This window comes from Nyctibius grandis, chromosome 16, assembly GCF_013368605.1.
Source record: "Nyctibius grandis isolate bNycGra1 chromosome 16, bNycGra1.pri, whole genome shotgun sequence".
Classification (NCBI taxonomy): Eukaryota; Metazoa; Chordata; class Aves; order Nyctibiiformes; family Nyctibiidae; genus Nyctibius; species Nyctibius grandis.
Genome location: NC_090673.1, coordinates 9,984,156 through 10,006,504, shown reverse-complemented (window position 1 = coordinate 10,006,504; position 22,349 = coordinate 9,984,156). Strand labels below are relative to the sequence as shown.

Sequence of the window (22,349 nt, the reverse complement as noted above, 5' to 3'; positions counted from 1 at the left end):
GATTTTGCCACCTGCTTCCTCACCTTGAGCAGGACCTAAAACAAAGTCCCTGGCAGGGTTCCTAAATGGAGTTATATTACATTAATTGACATTATTACTACTAGTAGTAGTTTTTGATTTACAGTTTCATGCTTGTTCCTAGCTTCTTTCATTCTTTCATGACTTGAAGAAAGAAGCAGCAGAATATTATGAGATGAGGCTGTCTGATGTCATGTTTTAAATATATCTGACAGCTAGAAATATGGAAAACCCATAAAGGAAGCCTGGTCTGGTATAGTGAGATTTCCAGGGTAATTTTTTCCTGATCTGGATACATTGGTGAGAGTTCAGCTGAGATTTGGGGTGTTTCTCCACCAAGAACATCCTGAGTTTTGGTCTTAATTCTTGTCTCAGATACCAGGTTCTCTCTGTCTCTCTCCTGTATCTTTAATTGAGGATCACCACAAAACTCAAAACTGGAAGACATTGCTTGTCATTATGTTAATCCCATGCCATAATAGCATTAAGCAGAAACCACATGGGACATAAGGAGCAGTGCTGCTTTCTGGCCCTGAATTTTCCAAATCAGAGACAGACACTGGTAGATGACTGAGGGTTTTCTTCAGGTCCATGTTGAAAGATAAAAGAACAGCGTTCAACCCTACATATGAGCAACAAAACCTAGGTATGAGTTAAAATGTCAAACTGGCTTTTAAAAGATCAAAAGTAAAATAGAGACCTTATCGCAGATTATTTCAAAGTGACTCGTGGACACCGTGAGTGGTAGCTCTGGAGTGAAAGAGGTCCCATCTTGATGACGCCAAGTGTTCTGCCATTTTGTGATCCAAACACCCCGCTCAGCACCAGTCTTGACCATCTAAAACATGGTCTGTTGACTCCATCAGATCAGCAGAGCAGTTTATGATGGCCTTGGGGGAGATTTTAATCTCACCAAATTTCTTCTTTCCCCTTGTTTGTTTCCTCTTGTGGGAGCAGTTGCCAGGTCTCTACTCTCATTCTGGAACTGGAACCCCTGAGAAGAAGCAGGCTGAAGAAGAGCCAGTTTATTTCATTTACTGATGCTGTAAACCCTGTCCAGCTGCTCTCCTCGTTCTCGTGAGCACCACAGCCAGGACTGCTGCTGTCTCCACATTGCAGTGCCTCTGTCGGTGCGATAAGGCTGCAGCAGCACACAGAGCATCCGTCATCTAGGAGCAGTGTGACAGGACAGATTCCCTGACACTGTACTTGGGAAAACATACCTCTGCAAAAAAATATGCGCATAGACCTGCAACAGGGTATACGCACATTTGCATACATGCTAATATATAAATGTACATAGTCATCTGCCTGCGCCTCAGAAGTCGACACAAATACATTCCAAGGATCTCTATGGAAAGAAATGTATAAAGCTGCCCCATCCTGCCCATAGGACTAAAGTGAGGTTTTTTTTTATTGGTCTGATAAGCTGTGTGTTGGAGACAACAGGACAAGTATCAGAAATGGCAGAATTAACTCCTGTGCAGGGGTCATATGCCACCAGCTGAGGTTGTGGAAGAGCTTAAGATAATCCTTCCAAAAAGACAGGGAAGCTGCCTTTTTCATTAGCTTTGGGGAGTAGATTTCTGAGTCTGCCACTGCTAGCCGAGAGATTGATCCTGGTTGGCTTCCACCCAGTGAAAACCTTGTCTCGTATCTGTGCAGTTACCAGGAATAAGATCAGTGAAAAAACATCTTAGGATATATTTTTTCTGATTTGAGTACCTTGGGATTTAATTCTTAACTGCTGTATGCTCCTGGAGTGACCCTGATCGTGGTCAAGTCAGCTTTAGAAAACACTTCACGTGGTAAAAGAAATAATGCCTATGGGCATTCACAAGAGTGCTTATATGAATGCAAAACGTTGGGCCCATTTATTTCCTTGTTGATCTATCTTGCGTACGTACTTTTGAAATCCCTGCCAACCAGCCAGTGATCTCTGTGACTCTTCATCCACCTCCCTTCTGTGGGAAATCAGTCTGAAGGGCAAAAAAACAGATATGTCAGGTGACTGAAGCTGGAAACAACTGAACTATTAACTAGACAGGTTTAGGCAGGTTATTTTGTGGGGAAGAACTATCCTCCTTTTAATTTTTTCTCTAAAAAAAGGGAATAACAGAGCTTTTCTTCCAAACTTTCACAATAGTTTGTCCATGTGGATGTTGGCTTTGGATGCGTGGGTACCCCAGCTATGCAGGCACCATGCAGTTCAGGCTCAACTACAAGGTGATGTTTGCAAGCTGGGGTCAAACTGGCACAGAAGTTGTGGTCAGGTAGAGACTCAACTCTTCCTGTGCGTGTACCTGAAGCTTTTTCAAACTGTCTAGTCCCTATTAATCTGCCAAAATGGATGGGCAATATCAGGAGAGTAGGTTTTCTTCCTGATTTTTTTTGTCATTTTCTCTCTGCTTACGCTTCAGAAATACTGGCAGAATTCGCTTCCTTGCTGGTATTTCAGGACATCTGCATCTGATTCCAGGTGGAATCAGAATGATTGGAAAACATTGAAATGAAGAGTGAAATATTCTTTTAATGAAAAAGAAGACTCTTGGGTAGGAGTTGGAGCCTTTTTTTTTTTTTCATTAATCTGAACCAAGATTCTTTAAGCCTTAGATCTCAACCAACATCTTTATCCTAACTAGGAAACATGTCCCCGTAGGTCTCCACTTTAACAATGCTTCTTACCTAAAGTCTGTCTGAAGTGGAGGAAAACTGAGTGCATCTGTTTGTGTTTCTTTTTTTCCCAGCCATTTTTGTTTTGTTCTTTTTGTTTACACAGACTAATGATAAATTAATGGGATAAAGCAAAGGCCTTGCTGGAACAGCTGTAAACTCAAAGCAGGAAGTCACTGAGAGCCTCCGAAACCTGGCTGTGTAATGCTGGAGGAGTTAATGAGGAAGAACCAAATCCTCAGCTGGAGCAAATTGGCGTAGTTTGCTTGAAATACATGAGTTTCCCTGATTTACAGCAGTTCGGGATGGGGCCTGAAGTGCCTCACTATTCTGCTTTGTTTGCATTTTAAAGTGATCTCTGCTGGTTTCTTAATGGTTTTGTCTCCTATTGATGTATTCGGGGGATGCCAGTAACGGAGCTGGTCTCCAGCAATCGCAGATGGTAGAGCATGGAAAAGCACTAGCTCAGTTTCCTGGGAAAATCTTTTTCTAAGAATTTCGGAATAGCTCTGAGGCTGTTCCTATTCCTGCAATGGTTTCTATGGGCTGACAGCTGGTACTGCCAGAAGATCTGGTATCTGAGGTTCGTCTGTGCTTTTCTAAACATGAGGCAGTTTAATTTTGGAGTGGCTCAAAGATGGTCTTACATTATAGAGAATATTTAGATTCGTTTTCTGACACTATTGAGAGTGAAGGGCTGGGAAAAAATAGTCTGGGAAGATGGTGGAACAGTGATGACCAGAGAGTTTGAAGGACAGACTGGAGAACATCCTTTGGGCACAGCATCGTCAGGCTTGATCCTCCCTTCGGCAAGTGGGGTTGACTCGAAACGCCGGTTGTGTTCCTTTGTACTCTTACGTTTTCTAACACTAAAATTAACCCAGCTTGAAAGACTGCTACATTTACCAAGAGAAAGAGTGAATAAGAAATGAGTTATACATTTGCTCTTTGGCAGAGCCAGAGCTTTATCAGTCAGCCTGACCAAGAGATAGTCTTTCTTTTGCTGATCATATCACCTAGTGATCCCAGCATCATCTGGATCTCCAGTCTGTGAGCAAAAAACTGGTGGCAGTGGCAGAGAATATTTTCTTAACACTTGTTATAAAGGGTTTTAGTGGAGGACACATGAGCATTCAGCTCTGCTTTTGCCTGAAAATGAAAGACTTAAAAATTGGAGGAAACAATCTTGTTGCAATTAAGCACAGGCAGAATTCCCCACAGTTATTTGCAGCTACTAAACTGGAGGCCACTCTCTGAAAGCGAGGCTATCAGACAGAGCAGCTACTTCCAATTATATCCGACTGGAGGGGACTCCTAAGCTGCCAAGATTCATGGAGGAAAGCCATTCAGAAACATCGTGACAAACTTCTCCCCATGGGAAAAAAAGCTGCTTTATCAAAGTCTAAACATTTCTTGGAAATATACCAAGTGCAAAAATATTTCCATAAGGAAGATTTATGAGATCCAAAGAGAAATTTCAAAAAGCAGGAGAGGAAGAGACACAAATAAACAAACAGACAAACTAAGTGACAGAGGCCAGTTTTAAAAGCAGGTGTTTAGGGAATAGACGTGGGGCATGGAGAACAAGGCTGGATCTCCAGACCCCGGAGAAGGAGCCTGAAGCTGGGGATCCCTCACCTGAGGCAGCTCTGGGCAATGCTGAACAGTATCAGTTTTGCTCCAAATTGGTGCAAAAATGTAAATATGCTCTGCATTTCGTATTCCCTCCCCAGCCAGGATGGAGGATCTGTCTACTCTTACTAGTTCTCATAACTCATGTTCAACTTCAGCTGGGGCATCACCTCAATCTCTGTTATCCATTGCGTGTAGCGCCCAACAGTCCAGTCTTCAGAGTGCTGAAAGGGATTAGCCTGACCTCAGCCACCTTGCTTAACCTGGAGATAACTAGAGGGACCCACGTGGCCTGTCCAGGGGAAGAGGTGGACCAAGTGCCTTGGGCTTAAAATCTGTGAAATCAGGAGAGTGACTAGTCGAGGTGTGGCAGTGGCAGAGAAAAAGCCATGCTCCGGTAGAGGAACCAGGAATTAAATATTTTTTTGTTTTAGAGGATAATTCATAGAAGGCAGGAAGGCAAAATTTCCAGAGCGTGAGGTTGTGGAGTCGGTGACCAGAATTTGCTGTTTCTAAAGTGGTTTGGTTCAAAGAGAGTATTGATTTAGAAAATGGGATTTCTGCATGGATGTATTGTAAAAGGTGATCGCAAGGAGGGTAGGAAGCAAGAAGTCAACAGTGAAATAAAATTGAAGTCATTGCAACAGATTGCTTTGTACAACCTGTTCTGATTTTTTTCCCCAAATTGTTGGTTCACGCTGCCCTTAACATTTAGATTTTCATCTGTTTGCTCCTTTTTGTGAGAGAAAAACTATGTTAGGCATCTCATAAATGCTTACATGGAGATGTTTCCCATCTGCTTGCAGATGCACCACGCTTGCTTTCTGTTAGGGATCTGGCAGTTCTCAATGTTTAAATGAAACTGAACCCACTCCATTTGCTGGATGGGCAGAATCCAAGGAGCAAAAATGAGCATTTCTCAGTGCTGGTGATTCTGTTACAGTGTGTTGAGCTCCAAAAATATTTCCAACCATCCGCTGCAGGTTGCTTTCTTAAGGAAGGACCACTTCAATTAAGACCAAGAATTAAGACATCCAAAGTCCTTCAAGAAGCACATATTTATTTTGTGCATAAACGGGGTTATTTCCATTTTTGTGGCCCCCTTCCAGCTAATTCTCTTCCTTCAGCATACAACATATGTATCTCTCTGATCCTGCAGCACCACGGTACTTCGCCATACATTGTTCAGCGGGGGCTGCCTCCACCCCAGGGTGGTTTCACGTCAATAGTGGGTGGGAGGCACCACGTTTGCTGCGTTCACTCTGACACTGAGGTTCTGCTGGGCATTGTTTGTCACTGCTTTTGGCACGCTCTGAAATACTCAGATGTGTGGGGCTCTGCTCTACCCTCTTCTCTATAGGCAACGCAGCCAAAATCCAGCAGCGCCATCCAAACACTTGAAACCTTCCCAGTTCTCTGCCTGGGCGCATCTCATCTGTTTCTTTCTCTTTTGATTCGCCTGCCTCTGAAAGGTTTGTGCATTTTGCAGGCAGCATGGAGGCGGAGGGCGGGGGTGGCAGGGAAGATGAAGGACTCGGTGATATACTGAGTATATAGAACAGTGTATAATATACTGAGTGATGCAACAGTGAGAGAGCTAAGTGAATGCTACTGCCTTGTGATTTACTGCTTGCAAATGGCTTCTCTTCTCCTGAAATACTGTTAATTTAATAGACAAACATCCTAGGATAAAGGCTCGCCAGAGACGCAACTGATGGGATAAACACGGAGAGATTAAAGACCTGTGGGCAAAGTGTATAATTCTGTTATTAAAATCCCAAAGTGCTCCCTTAAAATTAGACCCTAGCAAAGGAAGAGGAGTGGAAAACCTATGCTTAAAAGGGAGAGTTATTGTGTTGAGCACTTCAGAATCATTTGCTAAGCAAAGTTAAAAGGAATAATAGCTCTGAGCTGGGTCTTCCGCTTGTTTTCCTCCTGCTGTCCCTAACTATCAAAGTGGTATCAAAGAAACCTACTTATTAGCTATGTGTTGAGAACATTTTCCAAAGGCAGCCAGAAAGCCATCAGTGACAGCATTTCTGTGACCTCCTAATTGCACCCCACACAACGTGGCTGCTGTTAGGCCCAGAAGACAGATGCATTTGTGAAGTGTGTCCCGTGTCATTATATCCCAGCTCACGAGGGAGCATGCCACGCCGAATGGTGCCTGTTAGGGTTTAGTTTTGCAGTATATAGTGATTCCAGGTGAGATCAAGCTGTCAGTAGACTGAGTGCTGCCCGGGCTCTGACACAGTCTGTACCTGAAGAGCACAGTCTCAACAGAGGGACCACACAAAAGGAGTTATCCCCACCAAACTGCACAGCCAGAGGAACCCGAGGCATGGGGATCCCAGTCCACTGTATAACCCCAGTCTGAACAAACCTAGCTCTTCTTTGAGTCTTTATACACCATCGTCCTGTTTCACTGCAGATTGCCTGAACAGTAGGCCGAGGTGGGTGGCATGAGCTTCTTCGGTATTGACCTCCCTCTCTGAACGTTTCCCATGCATCCAGAGCAGTGCTGGGCGAGTCTTTTCTGATGTGCAGGTCACAGAGACGCTAGTTTGGTCCTGATCTAAGAGAGAGGAGATGCTGAAGTAATTGCGATGACATATAGGAGGGATTTGAGGAAGACCACTGTAAGGAAAGAGGGGTCTGCATTGCCTCGCCAGCAGTCACATCAGCTAGAGGGACATTGCTTCTGTTGGTTACCAAAGAGACTAACAGCTTGGCAGTGGGATGTGAGCATTAGGAAGCCAAAGACAAAGGCAAGGAGAGGTGTAGTACCTGGCTCTGCTTCCTGCCTGAATGCCAGATGTTCTCCTGCTTCTGTCAGGTGAGCATTACTGACGATATCATGTGGGTATGGTGCGTAAATAATTGATTAAGACTTAGTTACTCGTTGCTCTGCATAGTATAGTTGGGTACAGGAGAGGTCTTTTGACAGGGAGTTTTTCTGGATATAGCTGCTGATTAGCTGGTCCTTTCACTATGAAGGAATTTTTAATGCTCTGGTCAAAACTTGGGATTTCTGTTTAAGTGCACATTTCAGCTTTTTCCTAAGGTGTACTGAAAAGTCAACATTTTCCCATGACCTATGATGGAAAAACTCTGAAGAAAATATTTTTTTACAAATCTCCAAGAGTTGTGTCCCCCCCAAATACACACCTTTTTTTTTTTCTTTATATGAGAAGGATAACATACATTTAGGGGAAGGACAGTTCTTTAAGATTGAAAAAATCAAAATATTCTGTTACCACAGACTAAACAGCTGTCTTCAATTGAAATTTTACTGAAATCCATGCTTGTTCCTGTAGCATGTTTTGATTTTGACAAATTGATGTTTTCCAGTGGGAGAACATCCCATCAAGATGCCAGCTACTTCTGTGATCGGTGGAAATGAGGCTCATTTTCCATGAATTCCTAGTTGTGTAGTTGATTCCTGGGTGTGTAGTTAATTAGGAACTCCAACAGAATCAGCTTTTTCATGAAACTTGTGCAAACTTAATATTTTTGAGGCTGTTAATATCTATATCACATTTGATTAAAGCTGTTCAGTTAGTTCAAAAGCTATTGGAAAGGACTGGGTAGTGGAGTAGGTAGATAAAGGTGTTCTCATGCATTTGCACATCCAAACACAGAGCACGATTTTGTTAGGAAATTAGGTCAATAGTACACCTCTTAAAAGTTAATTTTGGCTCTGCTTTGATTGAGGTGTGTCATGTTTTCCAGCTGAACACTAGAGCCATGAGTGGTCTTCACACTAGGAATCTCCCTTATTCCCCAGCTGCTTCCAGTGAACCCAGTGACACTCAGGAAATCAGTGGCATAGATCATCCCATACTGTGGGTCTCTCCATGAGTGGATCACTCCACTCCTTGTTTTATGCAGGGACATTGTACAAGGACACAAGGATAGCAAGGCTCCCTCCAGACACGTCTTTTGGAGCTGCATTAGGAGAGAGCAGAACAGAACCCCCAGATTAACAATTGTCAATGACAAATTACTCTGAAATCATCCGATCATGACAAAATGCACTTTACTGTGTATTAGTCACATATCACTGATGGCAATATTAGAGTCCATAAACATGCTTTTAATGATCAAATATTATTTAATGTATGCCGAATCTCACAGTAAGTGGAAATTAAATGGACAATTTAGTGTATCATCTCTATGCGTAGGCTCAGAAGCATTTCTCCAGCGAATAAACATTGACAATAAAGCTGTTGTTCAACAGAATACTACAGCTGCCAGATGTTAAAGGCTTTGGCCTTTGAACGTGTTGTCCCAGAGAAAAAGGTTGACATTTGCTGTTTTATTGGCATATATTTTGTAGTGAGAAAAAAGAAATTCCAGTTCTATTCTGAAGGCAATAAGGGCTGGTGAGTAAAGGAAGGGACCTAAAAGATGTAAAAGATCCCTGTTTCCAGGCCTGTAGTTGGTCAGTTGAGTGGCCAAGTCCTGTTCATCTGCTCTTTATTTCCACCACCCTTGTCTTCTGTGCAGCAGCTTACACGCTCACCTATCTGCAGTAAATTATGCTGGCAGCTCAGCCAGGTACCAGCCCTGGCACGTTAGGACCAAGTTGCAGCAAGGAGAGGAATGATTTATTTAACTTTCCTTGGCATGACTCTGTCCCTCAGTAGTCATATGACCCCCCTCTGCCACCTCAGAATAAAAGGTTTCTATCTGCTGCTTCTAACTTGTATTACTCCTGCAAAGCAACACAGCCATAAAAAGTATTAAATTAATTTGGCATGCAAGACAGAGAGCACCTGTTAACTCTCTGGTACCATACCGTGTTTGCAGAGGTGGCTGTTAAGAAAACAAATTTCTTTTTTGATTTGTAGGCTGAACAAATTTAAACTGGAGTCCTTGCGCACAGTCACTGAACCTCATTGTGCTTTTTTGTTTAAAGACCAAAAAAGGAGACACTCTTCTCAACAAAATGTTTTAAATACAATGAACTCTCTGCAATTCTGCAGTTCTTTCAGACTCCAGCATATTGCAAAAATACTGTTGTATTCACATCGTCCCACAGCATTGCAGGGTGAGGAGCCAGGTCTTGGGATACCTGTTCACTTTGAGGAAAATCAAGGAAAAAAAGTCTAGATGGGGAGGGAAATGAACAACACGTCCAGATGACAGTGCCAGGAGTGTCCTGAGACGGACTGTATTCACATCAGGATTCCTTCTCCTGAGTGGTTTGGATGGACATTTGCATTTAAAACTAAACCAAATTAAAGACCTTTGTGAAGTCTCCCATATTAATGGAACTCTCAGCCCCCCATACCTTCCTTTTCTATCTGTGCTGCGATCCCAACGTATTATCAAAGCTAGAGCTTCCACTGGGAAAATGCTGCAAAAGAATTCCTGCAGACACAGTGAGCAAAATATTCTCCTCTGGGGAGAATATTTACAACCCAAAATCAAAATAACTGTCTTGCACCATAAAACTCTTCAACTCAAGCTTCACCTTCGGCCCTGCAAATGCTAAAGGTGGCACATGACGCATTTCCCACTCTCCCACTTTCAGAAAGTCTGTTTGAGATTCTTTGAATAAATGTCCAAAGAGAGGGCACATGAGCAGCAGTTCACTGCTTGAGCACTGGGATGGCACCTGTATCAGCAGACAGCCTTACCCCAGTCAGGATCATGAGCAGCTGATCGTGTCCTTCTGGTAACCTGCTCTGAAATAAACTCACAAGAGTCTCCCCGCTGTTTGCTCAGACTCTTACACACAAATCCCCAGTTTATCTGTAAAATCACGATGATGAGCTGGGGAAAAAAAATTGAATTATTGTGCCTCCCATCTTAATATTTCAGTTTGTCCCTTTGCGCAGACTTGCCTTCATGCACAGGAGCCATAAATCTGGCCTGTCACTTTTATGATTATTAGTGGTTAGACCTGATGAATATTGATATGTGGCAAGCGCTCTTTCAACATTAAATACATTTGCCAATTTTCCTCCTCCAAACTCCACCCGTTAACGCTTCATCCAATATGAATCAATATTGGTTTAATAATTAACATGTTTAAACGTTTTTTAATGTATATTTCATGATGAGAAGATCTATGTTTATTTTATGACGATAAAATATTCAGGGCCCAGGGAATTTTACTGTGCTGTCATCACAGCGTTAGTTGGGCCCTTTTCACTCTGCCTGAGGGGGCATCTGTCTGTCTCTTCTCGGCGAAGCCAAGGCTGAAAAGGTTTGTGCAGAAGGTCTGTTTATGTGGACCTGAAGTTATCTGAAATACGTGGCGGGGCTGGAAGGGAAGGACAGCCCGTGCGTTTGGTGCAGAGGGCGAGTGCCCGCTGCCCACAGCGCAAGCTCGAACCAACAGGATGGAGGCAGGTGGGGATCTGAGCTGGGGAGACTCGCGACAGGTTCAGCTTCAAAAGCAGTTCAGAGAAGTTCGGATTCTTGGAAAACATGCACAGAAGTGAGCAAGGAAAGAGAGAGAGGTTAACCCTGGCAGTAGGAAGGCTTTGAAGAGCCCACGATGCTTGGTGTGTAAGTCAGGGCTTACTCTTCTTCTTGAGGCCAGCAGGCCTGACTTTCTGCTGCTGTTTGTGTACCAGCACAAGCAGGTGTAGAAACAAGTTTCCTGGAGCAGGAAGGTTTGGTGGGAGTCGGAAACCTCCCCACATAAGTGAAGGGATTATTCCTTAGCGCCTATGTAACATGCAGAGGGTCTGGACAGCCTGACAGGGAAGAAAAATACCTGTAGGGTGGGAAAGGCTTAAGAAACACCGATTTGGTGCTCTGCTGCTTGGCCGTAGTGGTGTAGGGTTGGGCTCCTCAGATGCTACAAGACCTCACCACCACATAACCTTGCAGAGGACAAATGCAAAGAGCACAGACTGCAGATCCATGCAAATGGCATTCAGGGGATGCTTTGGCTTTGTGCTGGCTCTTACACAAGGGTGGATTTTGCTCTGGCTGCCCAGCGCCAGCAGAGAATCAGGGATAATGAACAAACTGGCTCTGAATTCACTGAAATCCAGGTGAAGGTTTCCTGTGAGACTGTGATTAATGTGATAAAGATGATTATATTTATTTCCATGTATTTGTTGAAAATTATTTAACTGGTCACAGTCCAGCAGCTCCTGATGTTCCACTTCTGGGCAGCAGAACAAATACCTTGTCGTACATCTGATCTGGCTCTAATCAGGTACCAGCCCTGACAACAGCCCTCGCAGATGGGTTGGAGGAGTGCTGCAAGCCGTTTTCAGCAGGGCTGCTGATTGCAGGAAAACACTTTTCTTGCAAGATTTGCTGTGGAATATGTTTATTCCAGAAATGGATTTAAAAAAAAAAAAAAAAAGAACATATCAAAGTCATGTTGTCTCCTGAGAAGAGATTTCCTTGTCAAGGTGTGTTTGCTTGATAGCGCATCCAGAAGGTGGAAATGTAACGTGGTTTCACACTTTGCTTTTTGAACCCGGGTAAACTTCTGGCATTCACAAAAAACAGAGTTCTACAGCTTAGCTATGCATTTTGTGAAGCTATTAGATACTTCATGGAAGAAAAAAATCCATCAAGGGCATTAAAGCCAAAGGTAACGCCTCTGGCTCAGGGAGTCCCTGAGTGGCTGATCACTGGAGGCTGAGAAAGAGCAGGAGAGAAATACTGCTGCTTACTTGCCCTGTTGGTATAGTCTTTCCTCGTGGAAGTTTTTGGCCACTATTGACCATACAGTACTGGGCTAGGTGGACTTTTCCTTTCATCTGACAAAGCTCTTCTTTTATTCTTATGGAATGAAATGTGAAACAAAGCCGGGGGAAGGTCAGTCAGGATGTTGCTTTCTAAAATACCCTGTGTTTTGGCTCGAGCTTAAAAACCTTTCTGAAAAACAGGGAGCGGAAGGTGAATGCTCGCACATCCTGTTTGACGTCAGGGAACTTCCTCCAAGATTTGCACAAATAAATAAATAACTTTTAAAAAGAAAAGAAAAAAAACCCCTGACAGGTTTCAAAGGTTTTATTTAACTTCATTGTGATGATTTTCCGCAGCTCTGGTTAGGAGTAGCAATTATATTAATCCTTCTCCTCCAGGTTGTTAATCCTAGTAAAGCAACCTGTTGCTTGGAAGATTGTGTGTTGTTAAGGAGCTCCCTGAGAACATTTATTCATGCTTGGGGAGTGCATTCCTAATGCACGCACTTCTCATTTAGGCTGAAATTCATCCCTAGGAAGGGGGGCTGTACTCAAAGCCAAGGTATCACTTAATTCACGCTTAAACCCTTCAAATCAGAGGATAAAATGAAATCCAATGGAAAACTCTACTGATGTGGTTAGGAGACCTCAGCACAGAAATCAGTGGGGCTTTGGGTGAGAAAAGGAAGATGACTGAAATTAAAACCACTTCCTCTGAATTTGATGGATCTGAGCCAGTGTGAGAGATGGGAGAAAGAAAGATGCTCTCGTAGTTATATGAGCTTGTATATTTATGCTCCAAACCTGAGTGCATAGTGTAAATCGGATACGACAAGTAAATTGCACCCAACGAGCAGTGAGAGCAGGCAACAGCATTCATGCGGAATCTCAATTTACACCGCAGCTGGGGTCCGGAGGAGCTTCACTGGGAAAGCAGGGGGCTGAATTGCAATCTGCTTTTTTTTTTTCCCCTCTTTTTTCTCCCAGTTATTGGGCATAGTCGGTATGCTCCAGTGAGACGGGCAATACAGCACCGTAAGGCTGCGAACCAGTCACCCGGTGCCTGCAAAGAAGTGTCCCACATCTGAGGACTCGTTCCACATATTGCTAATAGCCTAAGGAAGATTTGCATGGGCTCTGCTCTGACATGGATTGCTGTCATTTCCATGTTAATACGCTGCTGTTCACCAGCCAGCAACCTTTGTCCTTGTAAAATGCTCCCACGGCTTTGTCACAGCAGAGTGGCTCAGGGGGCGAGCCAAGCACACTTGGTGATATGTTCCCTGACTTTTTCCTTTAAACCTATCAGGGAAAAATTCTAGATTTTGTTGCTCTGATCATCTTTAAAACTATTCATTACGCAGCTGTATCCCAACCCCTTGCAGACCTTTCTACCACCTGCTTCCCGTGACATGCCTGCTCTGCTGCTCCCGGGGCAGGGATGCTGTGGGTATGGAGCCAGCCGTGGGCTCGCAGGGCTGAGGGCCGACGCTATGGGATGGCCCATCTGCACACAGGAGCTGGGATTCGGCTCTTCTGACTTTCAGCAGCTCCAGCACAACTCCCTTCAGCCGAGCTAGCTGTCTAGACTCCCCTTATAGCTGGGAAAGAGAAATAAGCAATTCCACAGCACAATTCATCTGACTTGTTTTAGACATCTGCCTTAGAAAGAGATGAATTGGGCCCTAGAAGTGACAGTTTCTCTGCCTTGATCATGAAGGGAGGCTCGGCAGCCTGCAGGGATGCAGACCTGCAAGCTCTGCATATCTGTGCACAGCCAGATACACCCCGGAGTACGTGCCTCGTACTGATGTAGCCCAGGGACCCTCCTCTGGGGGGTTGAGCAGCACCCATGGTTGTGCCCTCTCCTGAAACAAGATCTCCTCTGCCCTAAGAAGTGTGGGGTCCCAGCTCGGAGGCTCACAGTGCCTCATTTCTCTTGATCACGGTGGTTTGCTATGACAGATATTCCGATCTGTCCCTGTATAAATCTCTCCTGAAAAGCTGTCAGGCCATGTAAGAAAGAAAGATGGAGCTCCTTCGTGCAAAGTGCTGACAGGGTGCTGCCACGTACCAGCACAACAGGGCACTGTGCGTGAGCCAGCCACTTCTCTCTCCCCACAAGAGTCTTGTCCCCTTGCTCAGCTCCTCCTGTCCCCAGCTGAAGCATGAGAAGGCTTTTTGTTTTGTTCTTTTTTTTTTTTTAGTCCAGCAATAAAATGCAAATTTTTTTTCCTGATGGTCGTGTTATCATATTTAAATCGGTGTTTGATTCAGTTCTGTTCTTGCCAGGTGTTTGTTTATTTTCTCATATCCCTGACTGCAAAGATGTTGCTGTTCACAGACATATTTCCAGGGGAGATTTTATTCAGTGGCAGCAGACGTCTTCCCCTGGAAAGTACTGATGCAGATACTGAGTGCCAACTGTCCTCATGTGTTAGGAGGCATTTTAACCCAGTTCTCTACAACCTGCTCTTCATAAGTGTCCCTAGCAAGCTCCACTCCCAGTTTCTGCTGCAGCTTTTCCCAGAAGCGTCATCACCCACTGTCCAGTCTCCTCGATGCTGACCCGGCATCATGCACACTGACCCCTTTACCAGAGCTGAGTGAAATCTGACAACATACTCCTAAAGAAAGAAGCAGGAGAAGCCCAAGAAGGGAGATAATATTTTCAAACTGTTATTGGTAGAGGTGCGTTTTCTATGCACACCTTTCTCCACACACTTCCATGGTGCTCAGATGTCACTGAGGGCGTAAGGGAAATGGTGAAATTGTTGAAACACAGTATTTGAATGCTGTGGACCTCCATGTGCACGAGTCATCTTCCACCCACGGGCACCTGTGTGCACTCTTGAGAGGGCTGAAATGTGTCCTTTCTTGCAGGTGCCTGTCTTCAGACTGGAGGAACTAGCCAACATCAGGTATTTTGGTCATCAGTCGTACAGTTCAGCTCCCCACTGTTACCCACAGGCTGTGCGTGGTAAGTAATGATGTATGTGCAGTCAGAAACCTCCTCTACACACATGGGCATCTGTTTTTTACTGCTTACATGCTCTCTGCAGGCGCATCGGCTTCTAAAACAAGCATGGCCTAGGAGTGCCAGACGTGCTGCTATACCTGCTCCATCAGCCAGACATTTCTATAGGAAATGTATACATCAAACACGCATAGCATGGAGACACACAAGAATGGGGGAGTCATCTATGCTTACTAGTACACACACCCACAGACAAATGTAGTGAGACACAGTACATGAGCAACCAGACTATATTTATTTACTGGAAGGGAGTCCTGTAAAGATCTGCAGTAAATGCACACACACGATCCCCTCTCCCTGCGCACACGTGCGTGCACAAACTCTCCCCTGGATTTTTGTGCTGTGCAGTCTTCAGGGGTGAATGTACCTGGTCTGTCTCCCAGATCTATCACATTCCAGGACTTTATCCAGACCCCTTCAATGAGGTTTCAAATGTTTCTGTGCATGTTTCAATCAGTTCAGGCATGTCAGACAAGTAAGTGCTGTGGAGGTACCTGCAAATTACACCATCTGGCTGCCTCGGTGAGCCAGACAAGAGGCAGACTGCAGGGAGAGGGAGAATCCAAGCGTTAAAGGAAGGAGGGGAACGTAAAACTAACCATTTGCAGAGGAGGAACATTTAAAAATCACTCCAAATAATCTTGCAGTAAAAGTTTACCCATTTCATTTTATTAACCAAAACTGATAAGTGTGAAAGAATTTTCTTTGGAGTGAACTCAGTCCACTGGAAGATCATTTCCAGCTTTACCGTCCTGCTTTGAGTAATGCCAGGAAATGTCCCGTGCGGCAGAATCTGCAGATTCACAGGTCTGGGCCTCTGGGGCTACGAAATGGTTCATAAGGGGGTGCCAGTGGGTTCAGTACAACTAATATAAATAGATAACTCCACAGCTAGATAACAGATGACTGGGCCTTCTTCCCCCAGACCTGTTCAAAAAAGAATATAGGTAAATTTTTGTGCATGAGTCTGCATGAGACAATGTCATTTCCAGCTAAAGAATGGGCTGGTCAGGCTTTTTGTCTTGTATACAGCATTTCAAGTTCTCATTAAAAACAAAACCCCTCACACCACCTTTGCAAGGTGACTTTAAATCAGGACTGGAGGTTTATTATGAGGGGAAGAGGTATTTTCAGGGGAAATGAATTATTATCAGACAAAGTAGACCTTTTCCTTCAGAAAGTTTAAAAGTGGAAAATAATTTTTCTACTAGAAAAATAAAGAAAACCAGTGAAGCAGGCTCAGACTGGTTCTCAGTCCGGGATGGATGGATAACCCTCTGGCTGGGAGCAAGTGCTCAGAGGCAGGCTCGCTTGTCCAGGCTCAGGGACAGGAACAGTCACAATGGCTTGTGTCACCATGTGCTGACTGTACCTATTCTGGAGGTAAATCAAAGACGCTCATCTGTTGCGATGTCGATCTGGCAGTTTCTCTTAGCAGAAATTTCCTAGTGGGAAGAACAAGGAGGAGGAATAGAAGTGTTTATTTGTTGAAAGGGAAGCATGTTTTTGTTGACTCAACCTTCATTAAATGGCTCTCATTATTGCCGCAGTGTGAGCTGTTGGCACGAGCCTCTGCTCTGTCACTAAACCCTGATGCCATCTGGAAAAGGAAGAGAAGGAGAGCAGGGCAGGAGAGCCTGAGTGTCCACCCCGCTTCCCACACCCCATCCCTGAGCTTGCCCTGATCTGAAAGAGGTGCTGTGCTGGGAGGTGCCAGGAGCCCCGTGGCTGAGCTATAAATCTCACTCAGTCAGAGAGGAAGATTTATACTCATGGCTTGGAAACAACGCCTGTAGCATACACACACACACACACACACACACACACACGCACACGCATTCCCGCCCGGCAAAACCCAGCAGCTTTGCCAGAACGGAGTCTGAAGACAAGGTGCAGTCCCAGGAACAGCTAAATTGCTTTCATGACTTTCCAGCAGCTTTTTGAAGACAAATTGGGGGCTTGTGTTTTAAATGTATCCCCAATTTGCATTTTGATTGGCTAACAGGCCATGCAAATTCCCCGGCAAAGTACTGATCTGTCAAAGGCACCTGACAGTTTTCAACAATCGCTGAAATGGCTTTAAAACAGACCTGTGAGAGCTGGGGAGAGAAAAAAAATAATCAAAAAACCTCTGCCTGATGAGTGAGTTCTTTCATCTGCTAAAAGCTCTCCAAGCCCACAAGCCTGGGGCTGGCTTTAAATAGAGTCAATGGAGAAATATCTTCTAGACAGGGGAATGATGAAGCCCGCCAGTAGTCTCTCTCCCTTTCATTCCCAATCTCTCTCTCTCACACGTGTATTTACCCTTCCTCTCTCCCTCCCTCCAGAAAAAGTCCTGTCCAGGCTGGTGCTGGGTACCCTCACTTGTGGAAGTCAGAGAGGTGTCTGCCATTCAGCATCTCTGGGGTTGGACTTTAGGATGGTTCTGCAGCCACAGGGTCATGGGATCTTGTCCAGTTCTGAATGATGTTGATGCTTTAAGGTAATTTTATCATGAGGTAAAGGGAGTCTTCAGTTTACGGTATCTTTAAATGAGTCACAAGGGATTTTGCCACTGGGTTGCCAATCAGACACAGCCTGTTTCTGGATTCAATGAAAAGACAAAATATTTCCTGAGGACATGCCATAGGGAGGCATTAAACTGCCCTGAAATACCACTTGGCAGCATGAGATGAAGCTGGTTGTGTGCTCCCGCAGCAGGCCACTGCACAAGCACTTTAGCCAGAGCAAAAGAGGCTTTGAGGGACAGTGGCAAAGGGCCCGTAGGGACCTTTTGCCAATTTGTCACAACATTTTTGGGAGATATAAGGCAACAGAAATAGCCTAGGATTTTCTAGGGTCATACAGCTGGGCTGGGTTATCTGTCTGCGAACATTTTTGTAAGTTCGAAAAATGTTCATATCCTGAAGCAAGGTGCAAAACTAAAACTTCAAGTCCTCTGCAAAGTCAAAATGAGTAAAATAAATATATAAACCCAATCTCTTTTGATCAAGTGAAACTTTCAGTAGGGTATAAACCTTTTTCTTTCATTTGGTCATGTATTGACATAGCAAACAAAAAGCCCTTCGATCCCGTAATTTGCTAAGCTACAGAACGAGAAAGACGTTGCAAACTGTCATTTTCCGCATTGCACAGGAGACAGATAACTTTTGGATGGTTTCCAGCACCCCGCCCTGCAAATCTTTGAAAAAGATATTGAAACTGGCCCTGTCTCCATTTTAAAAAGTTTTTAATGAATTTTCAGTTTGGGCTGAGAGTCCTGAGACAGTCACATCCTGAGAAACACTTAGAAAGATGGATACTGAAAACTGGAGTTTCGGGCTGCCAAGGCTCCAAACTGTTTCTGATTCCAGAGATTTAAAGGTCTCACCCACTCACTCCTTTTCTGTGTGAAAGAAGTCAGCTCATCTTTGGGTGCCTTTTTATGGATCAGCCCGCTGACCTGTGCAGAGCCCGTAGGCCGTCTCCATGCACAGTGACATAATAATGATGGATAAGAATCATTTACCATTTTGGGGGAGAGGCAGAGCAAAAAGCAAGGTTTCCCAGGCCTGCCCCAGACTGGGGAGCCTGGCTCTGCACCGACCTGCCCCCTTTCCCAGAGCAGTGAGCGACTTCTCAGCCCAACGACAGCACATTCCTCTCCCAGCCCTACTTGGCTCCCATACCCCAGCACCTCCTATACTTTTGACCTCGCAAGCGTTGCACAATCTGCCTGTGAGCCTGTTCCTCCTTCTGCTTCACCTCAGTGATGCAATACCAGCCTTAGGCAAACTCAGCTGTGAAGAAATGACTATGCCTTGAGGCTGCAGACCTTTTGAGATACACATGCAGACTCCACCAGCTCTAACAGGCACTTTTACCTACTCACTCCACTTCTCTTGCTCTTCCTGGCTTCAGGTGTGATGCATTCCCTCTGCACGGTTCCTAGCACACATCCTGCTGGATGCTGTTATGTGTTATAAGGTGATAAGTAAAGTCATCATAACATGGTGGGATGAGGAAGGAAGGTTGGCACTGAACTAGTGTGGGCTGGGAGAGATCAGTGGTACCTTTGGATTAGCCACGTTGAGAAAAAAACCAAGGTAATGTGTTTAGGACATATCTGTGTGTGAATTACAAGGCTGTGAGGGCAAGACATTGTTTGTAGCATGGTGCGATTCCCAAGTGCTTCGGGACTTGGGACCTATGTGGCCCATGGGGATGGTGAATGTTCCCTCCATGCTTGTTCCAGGTGAGATGATCCCACCAGGATAAGGAGACAGCTGAGTGGTGTGGAGGTGCAGAGGAGGAAGAGCTGCAGTCAAGGGGTTCCATCCCAGAGCTAATATCCCTGACGCGTCTGATTCTGACGCAGCCCTGCACAGTGATGTACGGCTTTCCCGGCCTGCATTAGCCTTGCGTTAGCAATTACTGATGAATCTCTGCACCACTTGTCTTTGCATGCTCTGGATGAGGCCTCAGCAAATTACCTCAATCATCCGCTTCTCCTACACACAGCTCTGGCCTCACTGCATCTCTCCGGTCACCTCTTCCCCTCTTCTGTTCAACATGCAGTCCCCAGTCTTAACTCACTGGCTCCGTTCTCTAGTATTCTCTCCTTATTTAACCCAAGCACATTAGTGACTTGGTCATCTATTTAATCCTTAGCTAAGGCCATTGGAGTTGTATCCTTGAGAGAGAAAGATCACACAAGGTATTTGTCTCACTACTTCCCTTCCTTCCCCAGGCCTTCGTCTAGGAGGATTTCCCTGTGGCCTTAGTTAATCAGACAATCCAGCTCAGTGAGTGGGGAGAGCTGCCTCAGGACAAATGTCAAGCCTTTTTCTCCTCAACAGCTTCTCTGGGACAGTTCCCAGCCAGCCTTTAGGATGGTGCACAGGGATGGCTGGTCTTGGGGTTCACAGAAGTTTTCCACTTGGTAACAGTTTTTTTTAAGATGCTGCTCTTGGCACAGACTGGACGTCTTGGTGGGTTAAACACAAAAATGAGGAGGAGGTTGAAAGGAGAGGACAACGTGTCTCCCATGCGCCACTCAGCGATTAGAACTGGATTGCTCTTTTCTTGTTCTTTCCCATTCTCCCTCGTGCCTTGTAATGCTCATTGGTAGCAATTTGCCCATCCTGGGCTCTGAGGTTCCGCAAATCCGTTCATTACGGCCCCCAGGAACAAATCCCATCAAATCACCAGTTTATAAACTGCATTTCAGGTATGTTACGTGAGCACTGATTGCAAATCTGAAGACATTTCCATTTCGCCTGAGGACAAGATTTTTAATTTAAAAAAAAAAAATCCCGTCAGGGTCTGTGCAAAGGCTCTTTAGATATTCCAACCAGGACAGTTTATTTAAAAATTCAATAAGGCAATTTTCATGGCAGCAAGGAAGCAGCAGCAGTGCTGGTGTCTGCACACCCAGTAAGGAAAAAGTAGCAGCCAAGATCTCATCTCTCAGACCCACTCAAGCCAGACTATGCTGCTACCTCATTTTAGCTCCTAACAGCCTACGGCCCAAAAACTGAGGTACCCTTTCTGCTTGACAAGTACATTTTCTCCAGCAGTGGAACAAGGATTAGGGAGTGGGGAGCAGAAATGGCCTTTTTAAAATAATCTGCTGCCCAGGAGTCACATTAGCTAACACAGAGCAAATGTAAATCATCGAACCTATTTTGGGACTTCATGAGGCTGGTGACAATGGTTAGAGGAAGAGAGTGGTTAGCTTACCCTAGACATAGCCATGGGAAGTGGACAGAAGATAAGTAGGATGCATCTCAAAAGTGATCATTCCCTGCTTTCTATGAACCATACAGGGGTCCATGAGAAGCAGAGACAAAACTGCATTGCTGTATTTAGACCAGAGTTGAAGAAACACCCCTGGCTGCTCTAGACCGTGTAGCAAAGGTGTTTTCTACTACCCTGTGGCCATTGCTATCTTGCTGTCTGTTCCTCAGCCAGGCACAGACAAAAGCCAAGACATCGCCTCGCCTTGGTGTGGCATCAGGGCACGCCCAAGCCCAGTCTTTGGAGGTTTGGGAGGTTCCTATCCCATCGAGGAAAGAAGTAGCCAGAAACTAGTGGTGCTTACAGAGAAGGGAAAAGAAAAAGACTTCTATCACCCATCCCTCCCCTCGAGACCTCAGCCCAAATACCCACCCCACCAGAGGAACACAGACACCTGTGTGACCTCCCGCATGGTAAGTATTCAGGTCTCAGCCCACTGGCAGAGGAGCTGAAGGACTTTCTGAGCCTGCTGCTAACGAGATCATTTAAGACAAACACAGCGATTACATGAACCTTCCCAGTCAGAAGGATGAGGTGGGGTTTTAATTAAGGTAATTATACTCAGCTGGAGAGGCTATTTGCAAAGGCATTTAAAGTCTCTAGGAAGGTGCTGTGCTGGCAAGCTGGGTTTAAAGATAGCAGTACTGATAGGGCACGTGAAGCCTGCTGTCTGTGTGGCCACTGGACTCAAGCTACCAACATTGCTAGCATCTTGCTTGAGGAGCACTATGCTACATAAGAGAGGTAGGTGATGCTTTGCCGATGGCAATGTCAAGGATGGGTTTGTGCTGAAGCATGTCCATTATGGAGGGGACACTGCTCTCAGCTCAGGGGAGTTTTCAGAGTGTCAGCACTTTTTTTCTCTCTGAAAGAGGACAAAGACTTTCATCTTCAGAAATGTTCCCAGGTCAGTAATTTGTGGAGAGTGGCCAGTATCTGTGTCAGGTCAGCTGGTGTTTTGTGGTTGTAACTGAGTGGTTTTGGTTTGGTGGTTTTCTTTTGTTCTTAAACCCTTCTAGTGCAGTGATATACAATTACTCTATGAAAAGCCATTGCAACTTGAAATTGGGAACTTGGCACTTTTACAGTGTCACACTTCTGACAATTCAAAACTTTCATGAATTGTAGAAGATGGGACAGAACTGACCTTGGCATGCAAGAAGCTGGGATTTTGACAAATCAATGCTTCCCTGTACAAGTCCCCAGGGAAAATTTCCAATCAGCTCTGGTTGTGTCCACTTTACTCCCTTTTTTTTCTTTTTTTTTTCTGACTAAAAGCCATTTACAAACCTATCACCCCTTGTTAGAGACCTGGCCTTCACCTCCTTTGTGACAGCTTTGAGTTTTGGGGGTTCACAGTAAGGCCATCTCTTTGTTGCCTTATCCTCGGCAAGAAAGACAGAGCAGATCAATGTGACTTACACTTCACCCTTTCCCATTCAGTGCTGCCTCTCATTTTGTTCTGCTTTTAATATCATCTTTATTGCAAGTCTGTTCTAATGCTGCCTGTTTATTTATGGCTATTACTGAGATGATGCTTTAAT

General features: G+C 44.8%; 1 protein-coding gene across 1 annotated transcript in view; it reads left to right on the top strand.

Annotated features, from left to right (window-relative positions):
- The window catches only part of BRINP1 (BMP/retinoic acid inducible neural specific 1), a 146,316-nt gene that overhangs the window by 16,069 nt on the left and 107,898 nt on the right, over nucleotides 1-22,349 (top strand). Inside the window, exon 2 of the mRNA XM_068413934.1 lies at nucleotides 14,874-14,970. The gene's annotated coding sequence lies outside the window, so the exon portion shown is untranslated. The remainder of the gene's footprint in view (nucleotides 1-14,873; nucleotides 14,971-22,349) is intronic.